At 40.3% G+C, this 21,405-nt stretch overlaps 1 pseudogene; it reads left to right on the top strand.

Annotated features, from left to right (window-relative positions):
• The first annotated feature begins 501 nt into the window (after positions 1-501).
• Positions 502-15,554, top strand: LOC118518836 (negative elongation factor E-like; annotated as a pseudogene).
• The last annotated feature ends 5,851 nt before the right edge of the window (positions 15,555-21,405 follow it).

Consider the following 21,405-nt stretch of genomic DNA (forward strand, 5'->3'; position numbering starts at 1 on the left):
CGCACACACACACTCCTCACCCGGGCTTTTATCTTCCTGGCCTAAAAAGTCTTCCAAGCTAAACAGTCATTTCTTTCACCACTAAAATGTGGACACTCTGGTGTAATGAGGCAATTATAATTTTGAAAAGTCTAAGGCTTCCCTGGCTAAGATCCACATCCAAGAAATTGTTCCTACTTTAGATATGAGAAACATTTTGAGCAAAACTAATTTGAGAATGAGTGTTCTGTCATTTAGGGAAGTAACAATTCTCAAATAAGATGACTTTTCTCTCATTCTTGTCGAGAATCTCATTAGAAGCAGATGAAGTACTAAAGTATTCCCTATACCTGAGATGAACACATAAGGAAGGAAAAAAACTTTCATTTAACTTTTAGTAGTAATTGTAGAGAATCTACGACAATACGAGTAAATCTCTGGCTAAAGTTAGATTTAGCCCCTCAGCCCTCCAGGAAGTAATAATTACTTTGTGGAAAGCATGCATGTAAAAAAGCAACAAGCATGGCAACTTTTCCGTTGTGGCACTTAGCCAGACCCTCAAACAATGAGAGATTAGCAGAGGAAACGGCAGCATATCCATGTCCACTAACTCCAAAGGGACTGGTAAGGTATTTATAGCAGTGAGTGGGAGAGCTGCTGTGAATATAGGATGGGGCATTCATATATTTTGTGTACTAGCTCATTTAATTAAGTTCCTCTGGTTAGGACAGTCAGTTTAAGCCATTCAGCCAGCTCTTTTGGACATTTGTAGAGAAAATTGTGGGCCCTCTGAATTATCACTAAGCAATTTTTGTAGACAATGGCCAGAGACACGAACCAATCATTCACCCATTTTAGCAGTTGGGATGGGGGACTCTCTCCATAAGTTCACTCTGTGGCTGGAATTTACTCCCTCCCGGGTAAGGAGCACCACTTATTCTACTTCTTCTATTACATAGTTAGGAGGTAGCAATATTTAAATTCTAAGGAGTGGAAAGGACATAATTGCACTGAATAAAATTGTGACATTCCCTTACAAAGAAAATGTGTGGCAATTATATTTCCTATGAGTTCCAACCTGTCTGCCTACTTATCCGTCACATGTATAGAGGTTTAAAATTTTCCTGTATTGTGTTAAGACTTTGCTTTAGATTTGTCAGAAAGAACAGTAAAAGTGGCTATCACTTTTAGCCATACACAGTGTCGCTGACCTGCAGGCTCTGAGATCCTGTCATGGCCCCAGGCTCTCTGAGTCTCAATGTGCACAGGATCACCTGTGGGTCTTGTTGACATCTTGGTTTGGTGGGTCTGGGGAGAGTTGTGAGAGTCTGCATTTCTAGCTAGCTCCTGGGTGATGTCCATGCTGCTGATGCTTGTATCTCACTTCAACCAACCAAGCTCCACTCCTAGGCCCATGCTTTCCCCACCCAACCTAAGTTCCTCATCTGAAGCAAGCCAAAATGTCCAGAGGGCAGTAGTACAGCAGCAGACAGATTAATCAGCAGGTGGGGTCTGGAATATGCCTGCACTCCAAGTCTGCCTAAGTGAAGGCAGGGCCAGGGGGAGACAGGACAAGACAGATTTCCACCAAAGCCCGCTTTCTTCTCTCCTCACCTCTCTGATCACTACAAGTCACCTGTTGCCCTGATCCCTGATCTACCTAAAAAGGTGACCTGGTCATGCTTTGGGTTTTGTATTTCTGCTCCAATTTTCTAAGTATGTCTCCAATCTTGGTCAGTCCTCACCCACCTTTGGAGGGCCCAGAAATGCATACTGGCTCTTTCTAGTCCACTCACACCAAGGAGTCTTTTCCCTGCTCTCTGCAGAGAAGCTTCAAAATGCAACTGACAAGACTACCCACATTGATAAGACTGACCATGATGGTGGTGGCCCCTCCCCTCCATCATTCCTCAAGATCTGGGGGCTTCCCTTGTTGGTGTCAGGTAGGATCCTACCTGAAGAGCTCATGGGCTTCTTTCAAGGATGTCTATGGCTACCTTGGGTGAACAAGGTGCTTAGGCTTGTCCTGCACTATCATCTTTTAAAAATATTTAATATTTTGCCAAGTGGGAGTTATTTGATGTATTTTTTCCTATAATTCTTTAATTTTTTCATGTCATTTTAATTTAACAACTTATTATTTATTAATATTCCTGTGAAATTACAAATAGGCATTCTTAGAAGAAAATTATTTTCTCCGAATTGATGACAAGTAACCTCTCTCTCTCTTTCTTTCTGTGTGTGTGTGTGTGTGTATGTGTTTGAAGTCTCTGATGTTGCTCCTTAAAGTGTGTAGGCTTGGGCATGGGCACAGGCATCCTGGGATGACAGTGGCTTTGGCAGGGCTCTCCTTGACTATCTCTTTTCCTCAACTCTCTCTTAGTTGTCTTCTTTTGTTAGTATCACACTCATATGTTAGGCTCCACTAGTTGCTGCGTGATTGTTCTACTGCTTCTGACGATGTCCTAGGATATAAACTGCTCCACCGTTTAAATGAAAGTCCCTTTTTCAGGGATAGTTTGTCAGACCAGTCTTTGAGGTTTGTTCCTACCCCAGGTGGGTTCCTCATGCCTGCATCTTTCTGTAGTTCTCTCCGGTAAACTAGATGATTTATGGCTTAACTTATTGCTATCATGAAGCCACCAGTCTCCTATTAATTGCTTACCACCAAAATCTATTATTTTTGAAAGTGCCTTTAGGCTTAACCTTCCCTACATTCTGTTTCTAATAAAGTCATGGGCAGAATTTGGAAGTTCCCTGTTCTTATGGCCTGCCTGTCCCCTTGGGCAAAATCTCTGAGCCACTGCTCCATGGTAAGTGGTGGGGACAGTGACTCAATTTCTCAGAGTGACAGTCTTGTTTTATGGGCAAAGCACCAGGGTGGGGAGTTGTGGGGGGACTGAAGCCTTGTCTATTTGGTTTGCCTCTCCTAGTGTAGAACTGCCACCTTTGAGTGAGCTTGGGTGAGGATGATCAGGGCCCCTTCCTTTCTTTTAAATGTTTTTATTTTATAATAGTTAAAGTTATTCAAAATTCAATAAAAGGATAATAGATTATTAAATTGAGTGTCATTAATCTACTTATTAATTTATTAATTTGAGTGTTATTGAAGGATTGCCTTATTTCTTATATTATAGTACAATTTAGTGAAGTTATTTCACATCATTGACAGTGTACTAATCACATTGTATTCTCTTATTTTATAAAGTGAGCTTATTTTAAAACCATGTTTATTAAAACAAAATAAGATGGAGATCACTACATCTTAAGTGTACAAAATCTAAATGAAGCAAAGTCTTGGAATATAATAAAGGGAATTCAGCAGGAATTCACCAAAGAAATAGGTAAGAAACAAGGTAAGGTCTTTGGGGGCAATACAGTATAAAATGCCATAAATCCGCACTTTGGCATCTAAGTGTCAACATTGGACTAGCGTGGACTTCCTTTTCAACGTGGCCACCTATCAAGTTCAATTAGCTTAGTCTTCCTTCATGTGGTACTTTATTTGGACATGGTAACCACCTTCCTGGGTGTTTACTAGGAGATCTAGCCGCACTGAGAGTGGGGTAGGGCAGCGACACTTGTGCTATCTGCTTGCTCATGAGCTACGTGTTTCTGCCCTTCTCCCAGTGTGACTTTCCAGTGTGTTTCAGGGGTTTGCTCGTGTTTAGGGGCAAACTGGTCATAATTATAAGTTAGAAGGACTCACAGATAAAAACATTCTTCTGAGTACAGGCCAACAACAGACAACTAGTTCCCCAGTGAAGCATCAGTGACTAACGTTTCCCTTCCCATCTGTCTACTGCAGCAAGAATGAGGATTATGCCCTTGATCCGCCTTAGCTGAGCAGGGACTAGAGACTTTTCCAGCCTTCTTGTGTTCTGAAGACAGAAGCAGAAATAGAGAAGCCTAGACCATCTCACTCCCTCTGGCAGCCAGGATTAGGTGGATGGAAGCAGTCTTGGTGCCGCCAGAGAGCAAGAAGGGAGGCTCCAGAGGCCATGGGTGAGGGGAAAAGAAAACAGTGGTGCAAGGCTGGGATTGCATCAGTGGCTCTCAAACTTCAGAGAGTGTCAGAATCAGCTAGAAGCTTGGTTAAAACGCAAATTGCTAGGTCCCACCCCCAGAGTTTCTGAATTAGAAGGTTTGTAGTGGACTAAGACTTTGCATTTCTAACATGGTTTGAGGTGAGGCTGCAACAGCAGGTCTGGGGACCATACTCTGAGAAGGACAGAGTCACAGCCATGGGAGGTTGGGGCGGGGAACTGAGACTCAGCTGTCGTGGTTAATGATGAGCTGAGCTGCAAATCACAAGTTGTATAGAGGTTTAGAATCCCTTCTCTTTGTCTCTACTATTCATTGCATCGGACTGCTTGCCAGTCTGTCACTGTATTAGGCACACAATGGAAAGAAGTATTGAATAAGACTTCTTAGTGAAAAAAATGTAAAAGAAAAGAGCACACACCTTTTTTAAAGCTTCCAAATTCTTTATAAATTCCTTTAACAAATTAGTTCACAGCACAGGGGCTTTCAAAGAGTTTGGAAAGATACGCCATAAAATACAGAGTGGTATGAAAAGAGGGGGCTTCCCTGCACAATGAAAAACTATTTTATGTGATGAAAGAGAAATAAATTATAGCTTCCGTAGCTATAATGATTTCTTTATAAATTTAAATTGGGTGAGAATCCAGGCAATTTTCTTACTATATTAGGAATTTTGAAATCATTTTCTTGAATTTATAAGTTAAAATCAACAAATTTGTTTGCCGTAATAGGGCTCTTCCTTGCAAGATGAGCACCAATCACCTACAGATATTCCTCCATGAACATAGCCAGACAAGCCTCTTTTGGATTCTGCATTTTATTTATTTATTTATTTATTTTTTTAAATTTTATTTTATTTGAGAGAGAGAGAGAGTGAAAGAGAGAGCACAAGAAGGGGTAGAGTCAGAGGGAGAAGCAGACTCCCCACCGAGCAGGGAGCCTGATGCGGGACTCGATCCCGGGAGTCCAGGATCATGACCCGAGCCGAAGGCAGCCGCCCAACAAACTGAGCCACCCAGGCGCCCCTAGGATTCTGCATTTTAAATCAAAAGATGTAAAAGGATCTTTTGTGTTATTGCTTTCCTGAGGCAATTAAGAAGGCAATAAAAAAGAATTAGAAGAAAAGACGATTCTAAAATTTAACTTTTAGATTTTTACAATTTAGGAAAATCTTGACAGCTCCAGGGCTGAGCTCTTGCCAGTGGGTGCTGGCCGGACCTAGGCCGGGCGTGCGCCTCTTCAGGGGATGCCAGCTCCCTCTTCTGCTCCTGCCAACCATGAAACAGCCCAGGTAATTTTCCATGGAGGTGTCCTGATTGATTTTAAAGGCAACTACTCTTCTTCTTCTTCTTTTTTTTTTCCAGTTTCAAATCTTAAATAAGAAGGGGCCTGCATTTTCATTTGTCCTACAGAAATTGCTGTTGGGCTATTTGAAATAAGGGTGGGCAATAAAAATATGCATGAAGCTATTTTTAAAAAATAACTAACCAATGTAGCCACAGTCCAATCCAGGCCATTCAGGTCTTGTTATATCAGTACAGAGTGTAGTATGAAGACTGTAGTCAGACTCTAGTCAGGATTCGAGGTGCAGTTTTACCACCTACGTTATCAGTGGGGAAAGCTGTGCTCAGTCTCATCTTGTGTACAGTGGGGACAATTCCTGAGTCCAGGTGGAGACAAAGATACTGCACAAATCTATGACAAACACAGGCCACAGTGTTGCACACAGTGGACCTCAATATATTTTTTCCTTAAAGGTGAAACCCGTTTTAAATCTGTACATACCAATACTCAGATGAAAGATAAAAGTGTACTGATTACCTAATGAAATATTAATTTTACCTTTGTCTGTTGGAAAGAGACATTCCCTCCACTATCAGTCTCTCTCTCACTGACCCCCTGTCACCATTTAACAGAAAATCACCTAAGATGGGTCTGATCAGAGAATCAACTATGTTATCATAATGGATTAAAGTATATAGATAGTATGTCCATAAGCTTCATTGTCTCACCCAGAATAATGCAAAAAAGCTGAAAAAGTCAGAATGATGTTCCTCAGACTTACAAACCACTAAAATATTCCAAAAGTTCTTCATCATCCAATGAATTTGGTAAGAGATTTGAAAATTTCATCCTCTATATAATGCACTTATATAATATGCATGCATATAAGAAAGCATAAATTACTTCTGGAACTAGAAAAAAAATTTAAAAATCAAAGGACAGAATACTTTGTTTATCTTATATTCTGTGCCCAAAGTTTGACTCATACTGTTTCGTTCTCTATGTCCTTTATCTGGGTCTATACCAAAGATCAAGTAATTTTAAAAACCAAAATAATTTTCATCCAATCAGGGGGATTAAAATGACATGCAGAGGAAAAAAAAATTTTTTTAAGGATTTTACTTATTTATTTATTTAGATCACATGAATGGAGGGGGAAAGGGGGGTGGATGGGCAGAGGGGGAGGGAGATACAAAATTTCAAGCAGGATCCCCACTGAGCTGGAGCCCACCATGGGCCATGGAGCAGGATCCCACAACCCTGAGATCCTGACCTGAGTGGAAACCAAGAGTTGGTCACTCAACCAACTGAGCCATCCAGGTGTCCCAAGAAGAAAAATATTTTGAAGCAGAGTTGAAAAAGATTAGAAATAGGATTTTAACTTTTTTTTTTTTTGTAAATACATTTGCCGCTGACACCCATGAATTCTTCCTGTCAAAACTCTCCCCTGTGACTGGACACAACATAAAGGCAATAAGTTACTAGAACATATTGACCCTTTTGTGGAAAGTGAAACAAGTGCTTGGCACTGAAATGTAACTTCAGGGGTCCTCCACAAGAATGATAACATCCTTACTTATTTAGGTGCCTGAAAAGCCAAGCCAAGAGGAGGCAAGGGTAACTCTGAGACACTCGCCTTCCGGAGAATGGATTAAATGCTACCTAAGGATCACTGTCCTCCCCAGTCAAGCATACCCTTCAAAAGTGTCACATTGAAGGCTATGTAAGGTCAAAAGGTCACATTTAAGACCTTTTAAAATGCAGTGATAGCCTTTTGCTCTTCAGAAGCATATTTTCACCCCTATGTGAATTACAGCACTTAAAATTCTAAATCACTTGGAATCTAAAATTTTTAATCTAGGAAATTGAAAAATATAAATCCTAAACCAAACTAAGGTATTTTCTTGAAAATACTATTTAACGTTTAAATAGAACATAGATAGTGTTTAGGTTTTCAGCCTGAGTGGAAGTTGGATTGGGCAGTTGGAGTCCCATTGGTGCTGAGCATGTAGTTTTTATTATGAAAGTTCTTTACCACCTGTGTGAATGACTCAAACACACAGATGTCATATCTCTCCAGAGTCAGTCTGTATAGTAATCAGATTAGTTTCTAAACCTAGACTCTTGAATACCTTTGAATTAACTCAATTTAAAATAACAAGAAATTTAAAAATACTTATAAACCAACAAAAAAATTAAGCTGAGTATTGGTAGCATGCCCACTTTACAGGCTGACATCCAAAGCCCCTTGGTGCCCACCTCAGCTCTTTCCTATCAGCCCATTTAATCCAGTGAGATACCAAAGCACCAATCCTTATATCACTTACAAAAGGAAAGAGAAAAATGTGACTTGTATTTAATAAGGTACCATTTTTTTACTCTTTTTTCCATAACAAATAAAAACATGAAAATAAAAAAATAAATAAAACAATTACTGGGTTTTTAGGTTTAGGTTTAGCCCCTGCTCAGCATTGTCAACCCTATGGTTCCCACTAAACACAGAGTGGGAACTAAACCGCAACTTAATTCAGCTAACTCATCTATGGAGGGCATCAGAAAAAAAGAAAAACTCAGTAAACCATATCGAAACTTCCACATTGTTCTTATTGGCCTTTTTATATCTAGTAATCACAAGATTATATATGGTCAAGTAATAGGTAAACATTCAAAATACTATAAAGAAATTAAAAGATGATGTTTCTGGTGTTCTGTTTAATTTATTTCCTATTACAAATAATTTTTTCCTAAATATATGTAAGGAGAACCCAGGAAACTGACTTTTCTACCACAAAAACACTGTGGCCACTTCATTAGCCACATTAAATAATTTGTTCCCCAATGGGCTATTCATGCCCCAACACACAAAGAAAGGGTGGGAGAAGCTGCACTGGAGGATCAATGGGTCTTAGAAATTCAGAAAGTGCCTATTTGGGGATTGTGTAAAGACTTTCAAATAATTCTGACCAAACCTCAACCTCTCTGAGTAAGAATATATGGTATGGCTGTGGCTCTAGGCTTGAGTCCTTGATGAATGAGGAAAAATTAATGAGAGGATTTCTGGCCCACTGGCTCAACTCCAAGGGAAACATAATATTGTTGGATAAGCAATCATGTCTTTGCATTGCTTTCATGGAAATATCCCACCCTTCTTTTTCAACTAGGATAAAAGATGGCAGAAAAGTCACAAAGCAGAGTTTTAGCTTTGTATCTAACATAGCAAAACCTAGCAAAATAAAGTAATTTAAGCAAAAATCCTTTCTTAGCACATGATACTAAAGGCAACTTCTGTACTTGTTAAGATATTACTCAAACCCGTAAGCTTTTGTTGATTCCTCAATAAATAAATAATTTGTTTTGTGTTATACTTTTGCACACTCCAGAAATGCAGAACAATTTATAGTTTCCTAAACCAGCTAAATTCTTACGTATACTGTGCCTACTGCCTCTAGTGCCCATTCTACTTGTATCATATTCTTAGAATCTCATTCAACTGCTGCCTCCCCTAAAAGTCTCCCCAACTTTCCCAGACCTATATGGTTTCTTATCCATACCCCACTGCATGTCATACACAATTTATGTTACAGACATTTGCCTATGTGCCTAGCTCCTCACTAGACTGTGAATTTTAATTTTAAGGGTAGAGTCAGGGATCATACTTTTACCCCACAATGCCTTACATAATCCTGGGAACTAAGAGACAAACAGAACATTTTTATTGAATGAATGACCCAAAGTAGACATGACCTAGCCAGTTGTGGGAATAACTTAACTTCTCATTGCAAACATTTAAAAGGTAGTATAGAACACCTCAAGGCTGAAACAATGCAAAGCACAGATGTATATCTATGCACAATCAAATAGCCCTTCCCTATGCAGCAGTTAAGCAAAGTGTCACTACATTAATGCATTTTTCAAATCCTTATGCTCTGGCCACCATTTCCACATCTCCCCAGAGGAAAGTTAAAGGCATGATTAAAACAACAATAACAATGATTCTAACAAAAACCGTATTTCCAACTTTGTGAAACTTCTTTGTCTCTGTTTCTGTCTTTCTCTCTCTCACCATCTCTTTCTCTTTCTTTTCTCTCTCCCCTATATATTAAGGAAGAGGACATAGATGGGATTTTCCTATGGTGTGGTGTATGCTTTTGATATTTCTTATAGGTTGCCTTCCTGATTTCTTGTGGTCTTGGAAACCACCCTTCAGAGTGACTCACCCACCATTCAATGCTCTGGGTTGTTTAAGACTCTTTCATACTCTTAACAGTTCTACATATAAGGCAGTTGTCTATTATCTGTGTCTAACTGATCAGTCACTAGTCAAAGAAGAAAAATTGTGATTCACCTCAGATGATCTTTGCTTGTGCATAGATTTATGTCTCTGTCTACATTTATGGCATGTGTGTGTGTGAGAGAGAGAGAAAGAGACAGACAGACATACAGACACAGACACACACAGAAGCACCATGATTGTGTACAGTCCTTTAGGCTGGCAGCCTTGATGCAATGTTCAGTCTTTGAAAATCCCTATTTGGAACATTAGAAACATCTGGAGAAACCACATTTCCATGTTGAAATAAAGATAAGTTGTCATTTCTGCTACTCATTTTGAATTTATCCCACAGCCTGATGAGAGAATTTTGCCCAGAGCAAGTTATAGAGTATGTAACTAAAAAAGAAAAAAAAAATTAGCAAAAGGAAAAAGAAAGAAAAAAAAAGAGGTCAGGAAACTGATTTTATAGCATTCTACCAGGGGTTTCCTTAACTACCCCTCCAAATATGTTTGCTCCACCCCAGTAAGTGGGCTCCTGGGAGATATTGAGCTGCGGGCAGTAGGATCCAATACAGCCATGGGACACTACCCAGGCCCATTTATCAGCCTCTATTGTTTTTCCACCTACTAAATTTAAATAATATTTTTTAAAAGATTCTATTCATTTGAGAGAGAGATACACAGAGACAGAGTGTGCACACAAGCTAGGGGGTGGGGGAGGGGCAGAGGGACAAGCAGACTCCCTGCTGAGCAGAGAGAGCAGGACATGGAACTCGATCCCAGGACCCTGAGATTGTGACCTGAACTCAATCGACTAAGCCACCAGGTGCCCCTAAATTTAAATAATAATTTAGACTTGTGCTTAATAATGCATGTATTTGGTCTGGAAATCTAGGAAAATGCAGTATAAATGTAAGGTCCCAGGTTGATGTTCAAGAATCATGTTTTCTATTTCATACTTGAGAGCTTGTCTTCTTGGGCCTGTGATCAAACAAATCACAATTTTTAATATGTCTCCCTTATCCAGAGAAAGTGATGCGGTTTTTGTAGAAGTCCATCTAACTGGAACAAGCCTTTAGAATGCAGCTTTCCTATGTTGCAGGTGGCCATTGTGGTGAATTCAGTGACTTACAGCCTCTGCCCAGGATATCCCAGTGCTCAGCTGAGTATCCAGCTAATGAACTACATGGGGGAATTTATACATAAATCAACAGAACTGCCTTCATCTTTCTTTCCTTCTCTTGAGCTCCCACAGTGATCTCCCACTAAGACGGAGTCCTTTCATTTGCTCATGGTTCTAACGCACTTGTGGGAAAAAATATCAGACATTTTTGGCTTTTGGATTTCATACTCAAGTATGAATATGTGGTTTCATTCCAAAAATACCATAAGAAAGTCTGAGGAGTAGCAAAGCCAGGGGGAAAAAATAGCTGACATTGATATTCAGTCTTGAACATCCACAAATATTTCTAGAATCCTCTTTTTTTTTTTTTTTCGGTCAAGGAGACCTTTCTTCAAAGAAAACCTTAGTCATTGAAAAGCCAGATATATAAAAGAAATGAATAAAAAAGACTCTTCTTGAAACAGGCCTGAATCCTGCCTCTTCGCTTCTTTGCAAACTTCCTCCAAGGCACTCATGGGGCAAGTTTGAAAATCAGTGCCTGGCTCCGGTTTCCAAATTGTGCTCCAGAAAATATGAATCTTTTCAGATGTTTTCCAAAGACTTCTCTGGTCAGAATTCTGTCACAGGCTGTATACCATATCCTCCTCTTGCAGTTTCAAAGTTTACTTTCATATAGGAAGACTCCAGGGAGTTCTCACACAAAAGGATTTAATACCGCATGGAATCTTTAGGTCATGGACACTGCCATATATTCTCGACTGCCAGCCCGTGGCATTTTCCCTGGTACCCTTAAAGCACACTCACTGGGGGAAGCCCTTTGGGGGAGAACATCCACCTGACTTATTGGACTACTTTCTGCAGGGAGACAGCTCTGAGTAAGGACTGGGATGGTGGAGAGGCGCAAGTAACTCAGTGGGGCTCAGAGGAGCAGAGTAGAGAATGTAAAGGACACAGGGGCCAGCATTTATGCCAGTTGGAGTAAACGTCATATCCTTTCTCTGTTTCTCTCCATATAGACCAAAAATCCAATGGGGAACCCTCTCCTTGACATTCTTCCATTTCCTCCCGAATTCCTCAGCAACCTCTTTGAAAACCCTAAGGCATGGCAGCAAAGCATATCAACCACATGATGGGTGTCTCTCCCTCGCTGAAAAAAAAAAAAAATTCTCAAATGAATTTAAATATTTACCTATTAATCTATTTCTAGTTCTATAATGGCTTCAATTTCCTTACAAATATGTACACTTAAGTGATTTCTGAGAAATGACACAAAAGAACAAGCAGTGAAAAAAAACAAAACAAAAAACTAGAGAGATTTGTCATATGGCTCACACAGATCATGCTAAATCTATGAATATAAATTTTACAAAATGATGCTCATTATCCTGCTTGTCAGAATAGATTAACAACTGTGTTTTTTTCTTCCTATAAGTTTTCATTTCCTTTTTCTTTTCTTTTTCTTTCTTTCCTTCTTTTTTTTTTTTTTGTAAAGGAATGAATGAAATGCTTTTGGTAAACAGGTAAACCAAAAAATCATTCTGAGCCATGACCTCAGCCATCAGCTGTCCCCGTATTTTCTAACATCCTGAAATTTTCCATTCGACTTGGGTGGCTGATTTCGCATTTCTTTCCTGGACCTCTGTACCCTGTGGAGTTTGGGACACCACCAAATGCAAGGAGTGAGCCTGACACCTGCCTGTGGTCTCCTGGCTCCTGCCCTGCGTAACACAAATCTGGGGGGAGGACAAGCCTGAAGGCCACACTGCCCTCCCACACAGACTGAAGGAGGATGCTGGAGGATGAGAAAATTATCTCTGGGAAACATTTAAAGGAAAAGGAATTATGGACCAAAGCTGTGCTTCAAATGCAAATGGAGAAGGCTTAATTAACCTTTACTTTTTCCCGTTAGATTGGTGAATATTTGGATTCGCTTGAGAAATGTTTTCTTACCTTCTCAAAACAGATCTGAGCCAGCGATAAACATGTTAAAAACTATTTTTAAAGGCAAATAAAAAGATGTCCTTCGTGGGAGGTTTTACCATCATAGTTTCAAACTTCAGTTTAATGGAGAGTTTTTAGCACCTGTTGGATACTCACCCCATCTGGGAGATACGACTCTGAATCTAAATTTTGTTTTGAGAAAAGTGCTCAGAAATGAATGATTCACATGCAACCACTCCGAGTTATTAATTTGAAAGAAATAAAATTTGTTTTCTGAAGACTCCCACTGCTATCAGTATTTTTTACAGGACTGTTGTTCTCGCATACTAATATAGTTCTTTTCTTTTGGGACACTGTTAGTTATGAAACAGAACTGACTATCCTGCCAGTGACCTATATTAACAGAACAGGGGGCAGGGGAGGTAATCTCTGTTTGTAACCTTTCACCTTGAAAGGTGCCTCTGTTGTTAACTAACTAATGTGGAAACCATACTGATCTGCCTGAGATAGCCAGTGCCTATGACCATTTTTATATTAGGAGAAGCAAAACTCAACTTCAGGATAAATCTAGCATCATTATCACCATATCCCTTCCTCTTACCTACATTCTAATTCTGTGAAAAATTTTCAGGAATTTCCTGACATCTTTGACCAGCATAATTTCCAGCAGGCATTAGAAGTTTGGAGGTTGCCCTCAATTTCATTTGTCACCTTTAATGTGAGCTCTCCATGAAGTGTTGGTAATAAGCAACTGCAGAGAGCCATACCCGAGTGTTTTAGCAGACTGTTTTCACATGTCATGTTTCTACACGGAGTCACATGTGACATGGATTAAATCATAACCCCCCAAAGCAATCATACTGTCAAAGCTCAATATAATATAACGACTGAATTTCTGTCTCTGCAAATCCTTAAAAAGGAAGTTGTGCTATACTTCCATTTTTCTATAAAAACAGACCACCATGTCCATCCTGACATTTTCACCCTAAATTTATCATATTATTCACCTAATGGGAAAAATCCAACTCATGCCTACTTTTATTCCTTATAATGTATATTCTTTCCATATAAATACTCTAAACATCAATATTGAGTAATGATCTTCCTTTGTATACAGATACCAAAAGATAATTGACCTGCCCTTACGGCTTATCTTTTTCACTTAATTTTGAATTATACATCTTAATGAACAAGGAGCTTAAAACCTCTCTATGGACAAAAAAACAAGAAAAAAGTTTTGAGATTATAAAAGGTCAATACATTCGCAAACATTAAATGACTCTTCACACAATACCTCTTTGCAAAAGAATTTCTCTGGTAATAATACCCAAGTCTCCAGAGATTTCCCTGGCCTTAATTCTGCAATCTAGTTTGGATCTGTACTATGCATTATGCTGGCCTTGTTTTCTTCTTTACAAAGATGACTCAAAACCATTAGAAAAGCAAGTTTCCTTTCTATTGGCTTTACTTTGGGTGCTGTGTAAATTGAGGAATAGTGGGTACCTTTGGCATCTCCAAGATTACTAGGACCTTTGCCACCATATGTCACCTGCAGAGATACGGGAGCTCTTGGCCTGAGCAGGTGCACTGGAGACAATGGGACCCTGGTTATTGCCCTGTTTGGAGCCACCAGGTCGGTGATTACCCCTGGACTCAGAAGGAGGAGGAGGCTCTGCAGAAGAAATTCAACCAGCTCAAGGAAAAGAAAAAGGCACCGCTGGCTCCAAAGAAGCGAAGTAGTACAGCAGAGCCAGCCAGGGCAGCGTCCACCGTCACGGCCAGAGCAGCCTGGGGTAGGCCCAGCCACGGTGACAGAGCGGCAAACAGCTGGTGAAGTCAGGGGTCGCCAGTGTCCTCACGGCTGGGACCAAGAACTCGGGCTTCAGATGTTCTCGAACCCTGGTGAGGAAGTTAAAGGACCCTGAGAAGGGGCCAGCCCCCAATTTCCAGCTGTTCCAAAGGAGCATATCTTCCCCAGAGAAAATCTCTGTATGAGAGTTTTGTGTCTTCCAGTGATGGGCTTCAGGAACTGGGGCCAAGATGGGGAAGAGGCAGAGGGCCCAGGGGCTGGTGAGGGTCCCCCTCAGAACTTTGACTGGTGCTCTGAAAAACCTGGTGGTGCCCACTCCTCAGCCTCCCCTCCCCAAAGCCGCAGCTGGGGCCACAGCTGTGAGCAGAATGGGGACAAAGACAGGGACCTTGATCAAGAACCAGAAGGCCCTTTCCACGTGTTGGACTTGTTCCCCCAAAGCAGGGCCCCTCAGAAGGGGAATACTCTTTAGGCGTGTGGAGAGGACAGGATGCCCACCGTCTTCTGTGGGGCCTTCGCTTCCTTTGGAAACATCCTTGACCTCTCCATGGGCCCACCCAGAAACTGTGCCTCAGTCACCTATGAAAAGATGGCATCAGGGTGCCTGGGTGGCTCAGTCGTTAAGCATCTGCCTTCAGCTCAGGTCATGATCCCAGCGTCCTGGGATCGAGTGCCGCATCAGGCTCCCCGCTCAGTGGGAAGCCTCCTTCCCCCTCTCCCACTCCCCCTCCTGTGTTCCCTCTCTAGCTGTCTCTCTCTCTGTCAAATAAATAAATAAAATTTATTAAAAAAAAAAAAAAAAGATGGCATCAGCAGATCACGCCATTGCTGAGCTCAATGGGATCCAGGTAGAATCGGTACAGCTCAAAGTCAGCATTGCCTGCAAAGAGCCCATGCTGGATGCTGCCACTGGCAAGTCTGTCTGGGGCTCCCTTGCTGTCCTGAACAGCCCTAAGGGTTGCCACTGGGACAAGAGGATCCAGATTGTCTCCAGTGATGATGTCTACAAGGAAAACCTTGTGGACGGCTTCCAGGAAACGGAGCTGGACTCCGTGTACCTCATCCGTACCAACACTGGTCTCAGCAAAACACTGAGGTAGAAGCTCAAAAACAACAACAACAAAACCAAAACAAACACACAAAAAAGATACAGGAGCTCTTTCTTTCCCCCCAGTTTTATTGAGAAATATCTGACATGCATCACTGCATATGTATGATGCATACAGCTTGAGGTGAAGGTTTAATTTACACATGTGGTGAAATGATTACCATAATAGGTTCAGCTAACATTCATCTTCTCATGTAGATACAATAAAAAGAAAAGAAAAAAGAAAGAAAAAATTATCCGTGCGATGAAAAAGAAAAAAAATTCTCTTTAGGATTTACTCTCTTAACAACTTTCCTGTACACCATAGAGCAGTGTTAGCTGCAGTCAGCATGCTGTATATTGCATCCCTAGTACTTATTTACCTTCAAACTGGAAGTTTGTACCTTTGGCCACCTTTCTTCCGATCCCCCCTCTCCCCATCCCCTGACTCTGGTAACCACAAGTCTGATCTCTTTCTATGAGTTTGTTTTTATCTGTTTTTTGTTTTTATTTTTAGATTCCACCTACACATGTGATCATACAGTATTTGTCTTTCTCTGACTTATTCCATTTAGCATAGTGCCATCAAGGTCCACCCACGTTGTCACAAATGATGGGATTTCCACCTTTTTTATGGCTGAATGATAGTCCACATTTTTATGGCTCCTCCGCAACTTCTTTACCCATTCATCCATGGATAGGCACTTGTTTCTGTGTCTTGACTGTTGTAAATGCTGCAGTGAACATGGGGGTGCAGATATCTTTGGAGTTATTTTTTTGTTTCCTTTGGCTATATTCCCAAAAGTGAAATTGCTGGATCATATGGCGTTCTATTTTAATTTTTTGAGAGTTCTCCAAACTGTTTTTCATAGTTGTACCAATTTACATTCCCACTGTTAGAATGACCATCATCAAAAAGACAAGAGATAACACATGCTGTCATGAAGTTCTTAACTTCCAAGGCCTGCCGACTGGGGCATGACTGACCAGCATGTGCCACTGTGACCAGCAAGTGGAACCAATGAAATTACCCATCCTGTGACCAGTGGCCGTCATCTCCCACTGTGCAGCCCCAGAGGGCCCTGAAGGAGGCCCCACTTACAATGACTGTGTTGTTTGCCAGGCTCTTCTTTCACTCCCACTAGGGGGGCTACCCATGGACAGAATGAGCCCTGCTACTGATTCCACTGACACCATTTTACATCCAATTACCCCGATGTTCTAACAGAGGACCTTTTTAAAGTCTCCAGAAGCAAACAACCTTGAAAATGATTAGGAATGTGGTGTTCAAACTAGGGTTTTTGTCCCCACAAAAGATGATAGAACCTGGCTTTAGCACCATGTCAGACAGTGATGGGTGAGCTCTCATGCTGGGCCCAAAGCCCGGAAACAGCAAAGGCCTAACTGTATACATGATATGCTAATCTGTTTGCATAAAGTAAGTTGCTTATTCTTCAGCCCTACATTTTGCATTACCAAATATAGCCATATGCTTAATTTAGAAGTGATATAGTAACCTGCCTCAAAGGGAAAAGATCTCTGACCAACTTCCTGCTCCCTCCCTCCAGCCCCAAACAGTGATGGTCACTCCCCGTAGAACCAGTGGAAGTTTTCCTATTTCTGAACTTACAAGCCAAACGCCTGTGCTGTTGTGTGCTTACCACACACTGACTCACAGCATCTTAACTTCAGGGGCTGTAGCTGGGAAGCGGGCCACATCAACAACCCAGCACATTCAGGACATTCAACACAAGTGGGTGCCAATTTATTCAACTACAAATTATAAGTCTAATAATCAAATCTTACCCCACCCCACCTCAGATGTATACACTCCAGATTTGTATGACTGAAAGCAATCTCTACAAAACCTCAGAACTCTTCAAATTGACTTTGCATGAACACTGTACATGGTCTTGTTCCCAGGCACTTTTTATGGTGAACAAATAGTGTTCAGTGCATCACCATCATGGGCTCACTTAAGAACAAAGGCACAGGAGAGCAAATAGCAGTAGTCAGCACCAGGCAGAGTGCTCATTTATCCACCAGAGTAAGTGACTGGATTGTTTCTAGCAGGACGTGTGTATGTGTGGTGTATACGTGAGTGTGAGAGTGGTTGTTTATAAGCCATATATTGATAAGGTAGGTCAGCCTATGCAGTTACAGATTATAAAGTAAGTCATAAGCAAAATGTGTCTTTGGCACCATGTTTTCCATTCATTTTCTCACTTATCTATTCCACAAATACTTATTCAACAAATATAGGTGAGTGGCTACATCACAATAAAGAAGTAATAATGTGCTAATTTTCAAACATGGTTCAAAGCACCTTAATAAAATAACTCGCTTTATTCTCACAAAAATCCCTGGAGGTGCAGCTGTTACTATTTCCATTATACAGAGGGGAAAACTGAGCAATGACTACATCACTTGCCAGGCCATGGAGCTGAAACAGCCAGCAGTAGCCGAGCCGGAGCCCCACTCCGTGCATGACATCAGGCTGTCTCCGCATGTGGCTGGCTGACCAGCCAGAGCTCGAGAGAAACAGCACAGAAATCGGGCCAGACCTTCTTCCCCACCTGCTGTTGTGAATCCCAAGGAGAGATGGCATATCTTAACCCAGAGTCTGCCCTTTGACTTCCTTTCCTCAGGGTTAGACTGTAACCCAGGCCACATAGTTTTGGAAAAATGTATGGAATATTATAATTTTGTAGGTACATACTAACAATATTTGTTTCTCTTAGATGAAATACCAAAAGTAAAGCTTTTTGTGTCCCATGACAGGTAGAAGAAAGCGGGGCTTTCAGTAGCCATGGCAGCATCTGGCTGGGTGTGAAGCCGTAATCTACCGAGAGGTAATGCATACCCACAGGAAGACCTGGGACATGCCGCTCTAAGCCTTCTGGGGAAAACCAGGCATCTGAGAGAAGGCCAGGTGAGTAGCTGTGCCCTATGGTCCCACATGCAGACCTGCCCTCCTGAGAGTTATGCACCTGTAGTTCTACCTGAACAGAGAACAGTGGAACCCTCACCCTAAGACTTGTCTGAGTCTCCAGACCAGGACCACATAGGAAGAGGGGTAACCATCAGAGGCTGCTAGGAAAGATCCTTCTGTTCTGGTGAAAGCTTCCTAATGACCACTACACAGAAGCCAATCCTGACTTTAATCCTGCCACTAGACACTTCTGCAACTCCTCAGCAGCTCCAGATTGCTTGGGGGAAATGCAGGATACCTTCCCTTGCAACACAGATGCTAAGCACTCATCTAGTACCTCTCTCCTATCTTACTGAGCTGACCACCAATGTGCACACATGACTCTCTGTGCCTCAGATCAGACCATCTCCTACCTGACCTTTCCCTACCGCGTAAGCCCCAATTCACCTCCACAATTCAGCTCAGGCGGCACCGCCTGGAAATCACTCTTGACTCCAGGCCCAGTCAGATCCATTTCATTCCTTCCTGTTGCTATGTGTTATCCTTCTGAGTAAGGGTATACTTGGCAAGAAGGTCCAATTCAAGGCTGAAATAAAGTTTAATTACCTGTGATTATGAATTATCAATCTAGTAGTCCAGTGTTTTACAAAATGGGCTTTGTTGTTCCCTAGAAAATGTGAGTTCTAGAACACTATTAATGTATTTCACTCTTAATTATAATCTAAAAATGTATTTTATCAGTTATAAAAACTTCTCTGTCACAGTGAAATTTTGACTTGAAAGATATACTCATAGGATAAAAATTTAGTTTCTTAAGTAAATTACTATCAAATTAGTTTTTAAAATAATTAGGTTCCTGGCCCCTGGGGGGATCTGCAAACCATGGGTTATTCACATTTTTCCTTTAAAAGGAAAAACCTGGATATTATCCAAGTTTTGAAAAATATTGGAACACTAAGTATGACCTTAACTATGTAAAATGTATTCACAGGAAAAATCTGAAAAGGAACATAATAAATAGCTAACACTGGATATTTCCAAAGGGAGACAGGAGTAATTTGTTATTTTCATGCTATAAAATGTTCATGATTTACTTTTATCCTACGGAAAAAAGTAAACTTTAAAAATATATCAACAATATGTGGACACCATTAGAAATGATATTCTGAATTTAGCAATCAAGTTACCAAGCAAAAATCTAAAAAGATTTTTTATTAATTTTTTATTAATGTGAAAAAAGATATGGATATTTTTGGAGGTTTTTAAAGTTCTGTGATTTATATTCCTGTAAGTGGATATAGATCTGAAATTGTTCATATTGGAGAATTTTTAATGAATATATATTAGATTATTTAAAAAAAAACAAAAACATAGCCTCCAGCACATTCATAGTATGTAGTACATCATAGCTAGAGGATGACACTCCTGATGTCTGGGATACACTTCATAATAACTTTGGTGGGGGAGGGGAGAGAGGCAAGTAGGTAGAGACATACAGGAAATAAAACAGGCAATGTACTGAGAATTGTTGATGCTACATGTTAGGTAAATCAGGTTCATTTTACTCTTCTCTTTATTTTTCATGTGTGCTTAAAAATTTCCATAATAAACATTTAAAAAATAACACAAAACCAACCAAAATTACCCACTCAGTAAGATACTATTATCCACCCATCAGAATGGCTATAAAAAACATGGATAATACCAATTGTGTCTTAAAGCTCTCAAAAATCAAATCTGTTTAGGACACAAAAACCCTTTATAGTGAATCCTGTATTTTTCAAACATAGACTGTGTAAAAACTTTATGGGTTTATTATCTCTTCCAAAGCCTGAATCTTTGTGTGCCTTGATAAACGTTCATGTTTGAATTATGTGTGCATTTACTTGGAGATAATATTCATGTGTGTGTGTGTGTGTGTGTAAAACTGGCTACACAAAATACATATCCTCCTACCCTTTCTCAACATGATTGATTTGGTTCAACCAAAAACTACAAGAGGCTAGGCAAAAACTTGCTGATAAGCATGCATCAGTGACATAGCACAGACCCTTGACCTTGTTATCACACTGTATATATCATAGATCCTATATTAACATGCCCTTTAGGACTTTCAAACATTGAAAGAGTTCAGTGTGACTCAGTGCTGAGCAGTGAAAGTTTTCATATATTTTATTTCATTTACTTAAAAAGTAATAGAGTCACCAGCAGTTTACTATATTTCCTTTCCATTTAAGAATGTTGCCTAAAAAAATAAAAGAGATGGGAGTCCAGTGTTGTGTTATTACAGTTCTAAAGTTCTCATTTAATTACAGTACCTCATGACCATTCTAGACCTAATGATTTATACTGCACTATAATGTTGAAATATTCTCTTAGCTCAATAATTATGACTAATTTTTTTTCTAATCTTTTAAGTCTAACATTGTATGGACAGGTTTTATTTTCACAAGAAAAAATATGCATAAAAACTAGAATATTATATTATAAAAAAGCATGTTGAAATAAGGCACAGAGGACTGAAAAGACACAAATAGATATAAACAGAGATATAGATATAGATAGGGATAGGGAGATGGGGAGAAAGAGAGAAGGAGGAAGGGAAGGAGGGAGAGAATGGGAGAGAGGGAGGGAGGGAAGGAAAGGGAAGAAGAGTGGAGGAGGAGAGGGAGAGAGGGAGAGTAGGGAATGAAAACCTATGTGACCACTTCCACATAAAGAACAGGGCTAGGAGCCCAGAAATTCCAGCTGTGATTTGCCCAATCATTATGACCCCACTTCTTACCAAAAGTAACCACAATGCAGATTTCTAACACTAGTTTGTCTGTTTTTTTAACTTTATATAAATACAATCATAGTGTATATATTCTCCTTTTTCTGTCTTTTTATTTCAACTTTAAGTTTGTGACTCACCGTGTTGCTATTGTTCACT

The sequence above is a fragment of the Halichoerus grypus genome, chromosome 5, assembly GCF_964656455.1.
Source record: "Halichoerus grypus chromosome 5, mHalGry1.hap1.1, whole genome shotgun sequence".
Lineage (NCBI taxonomy): Eukaryota > Metazoa > Chordata > Mammalia > Carnivora > Phocidae > Halichoerus > Halichoerus grypus.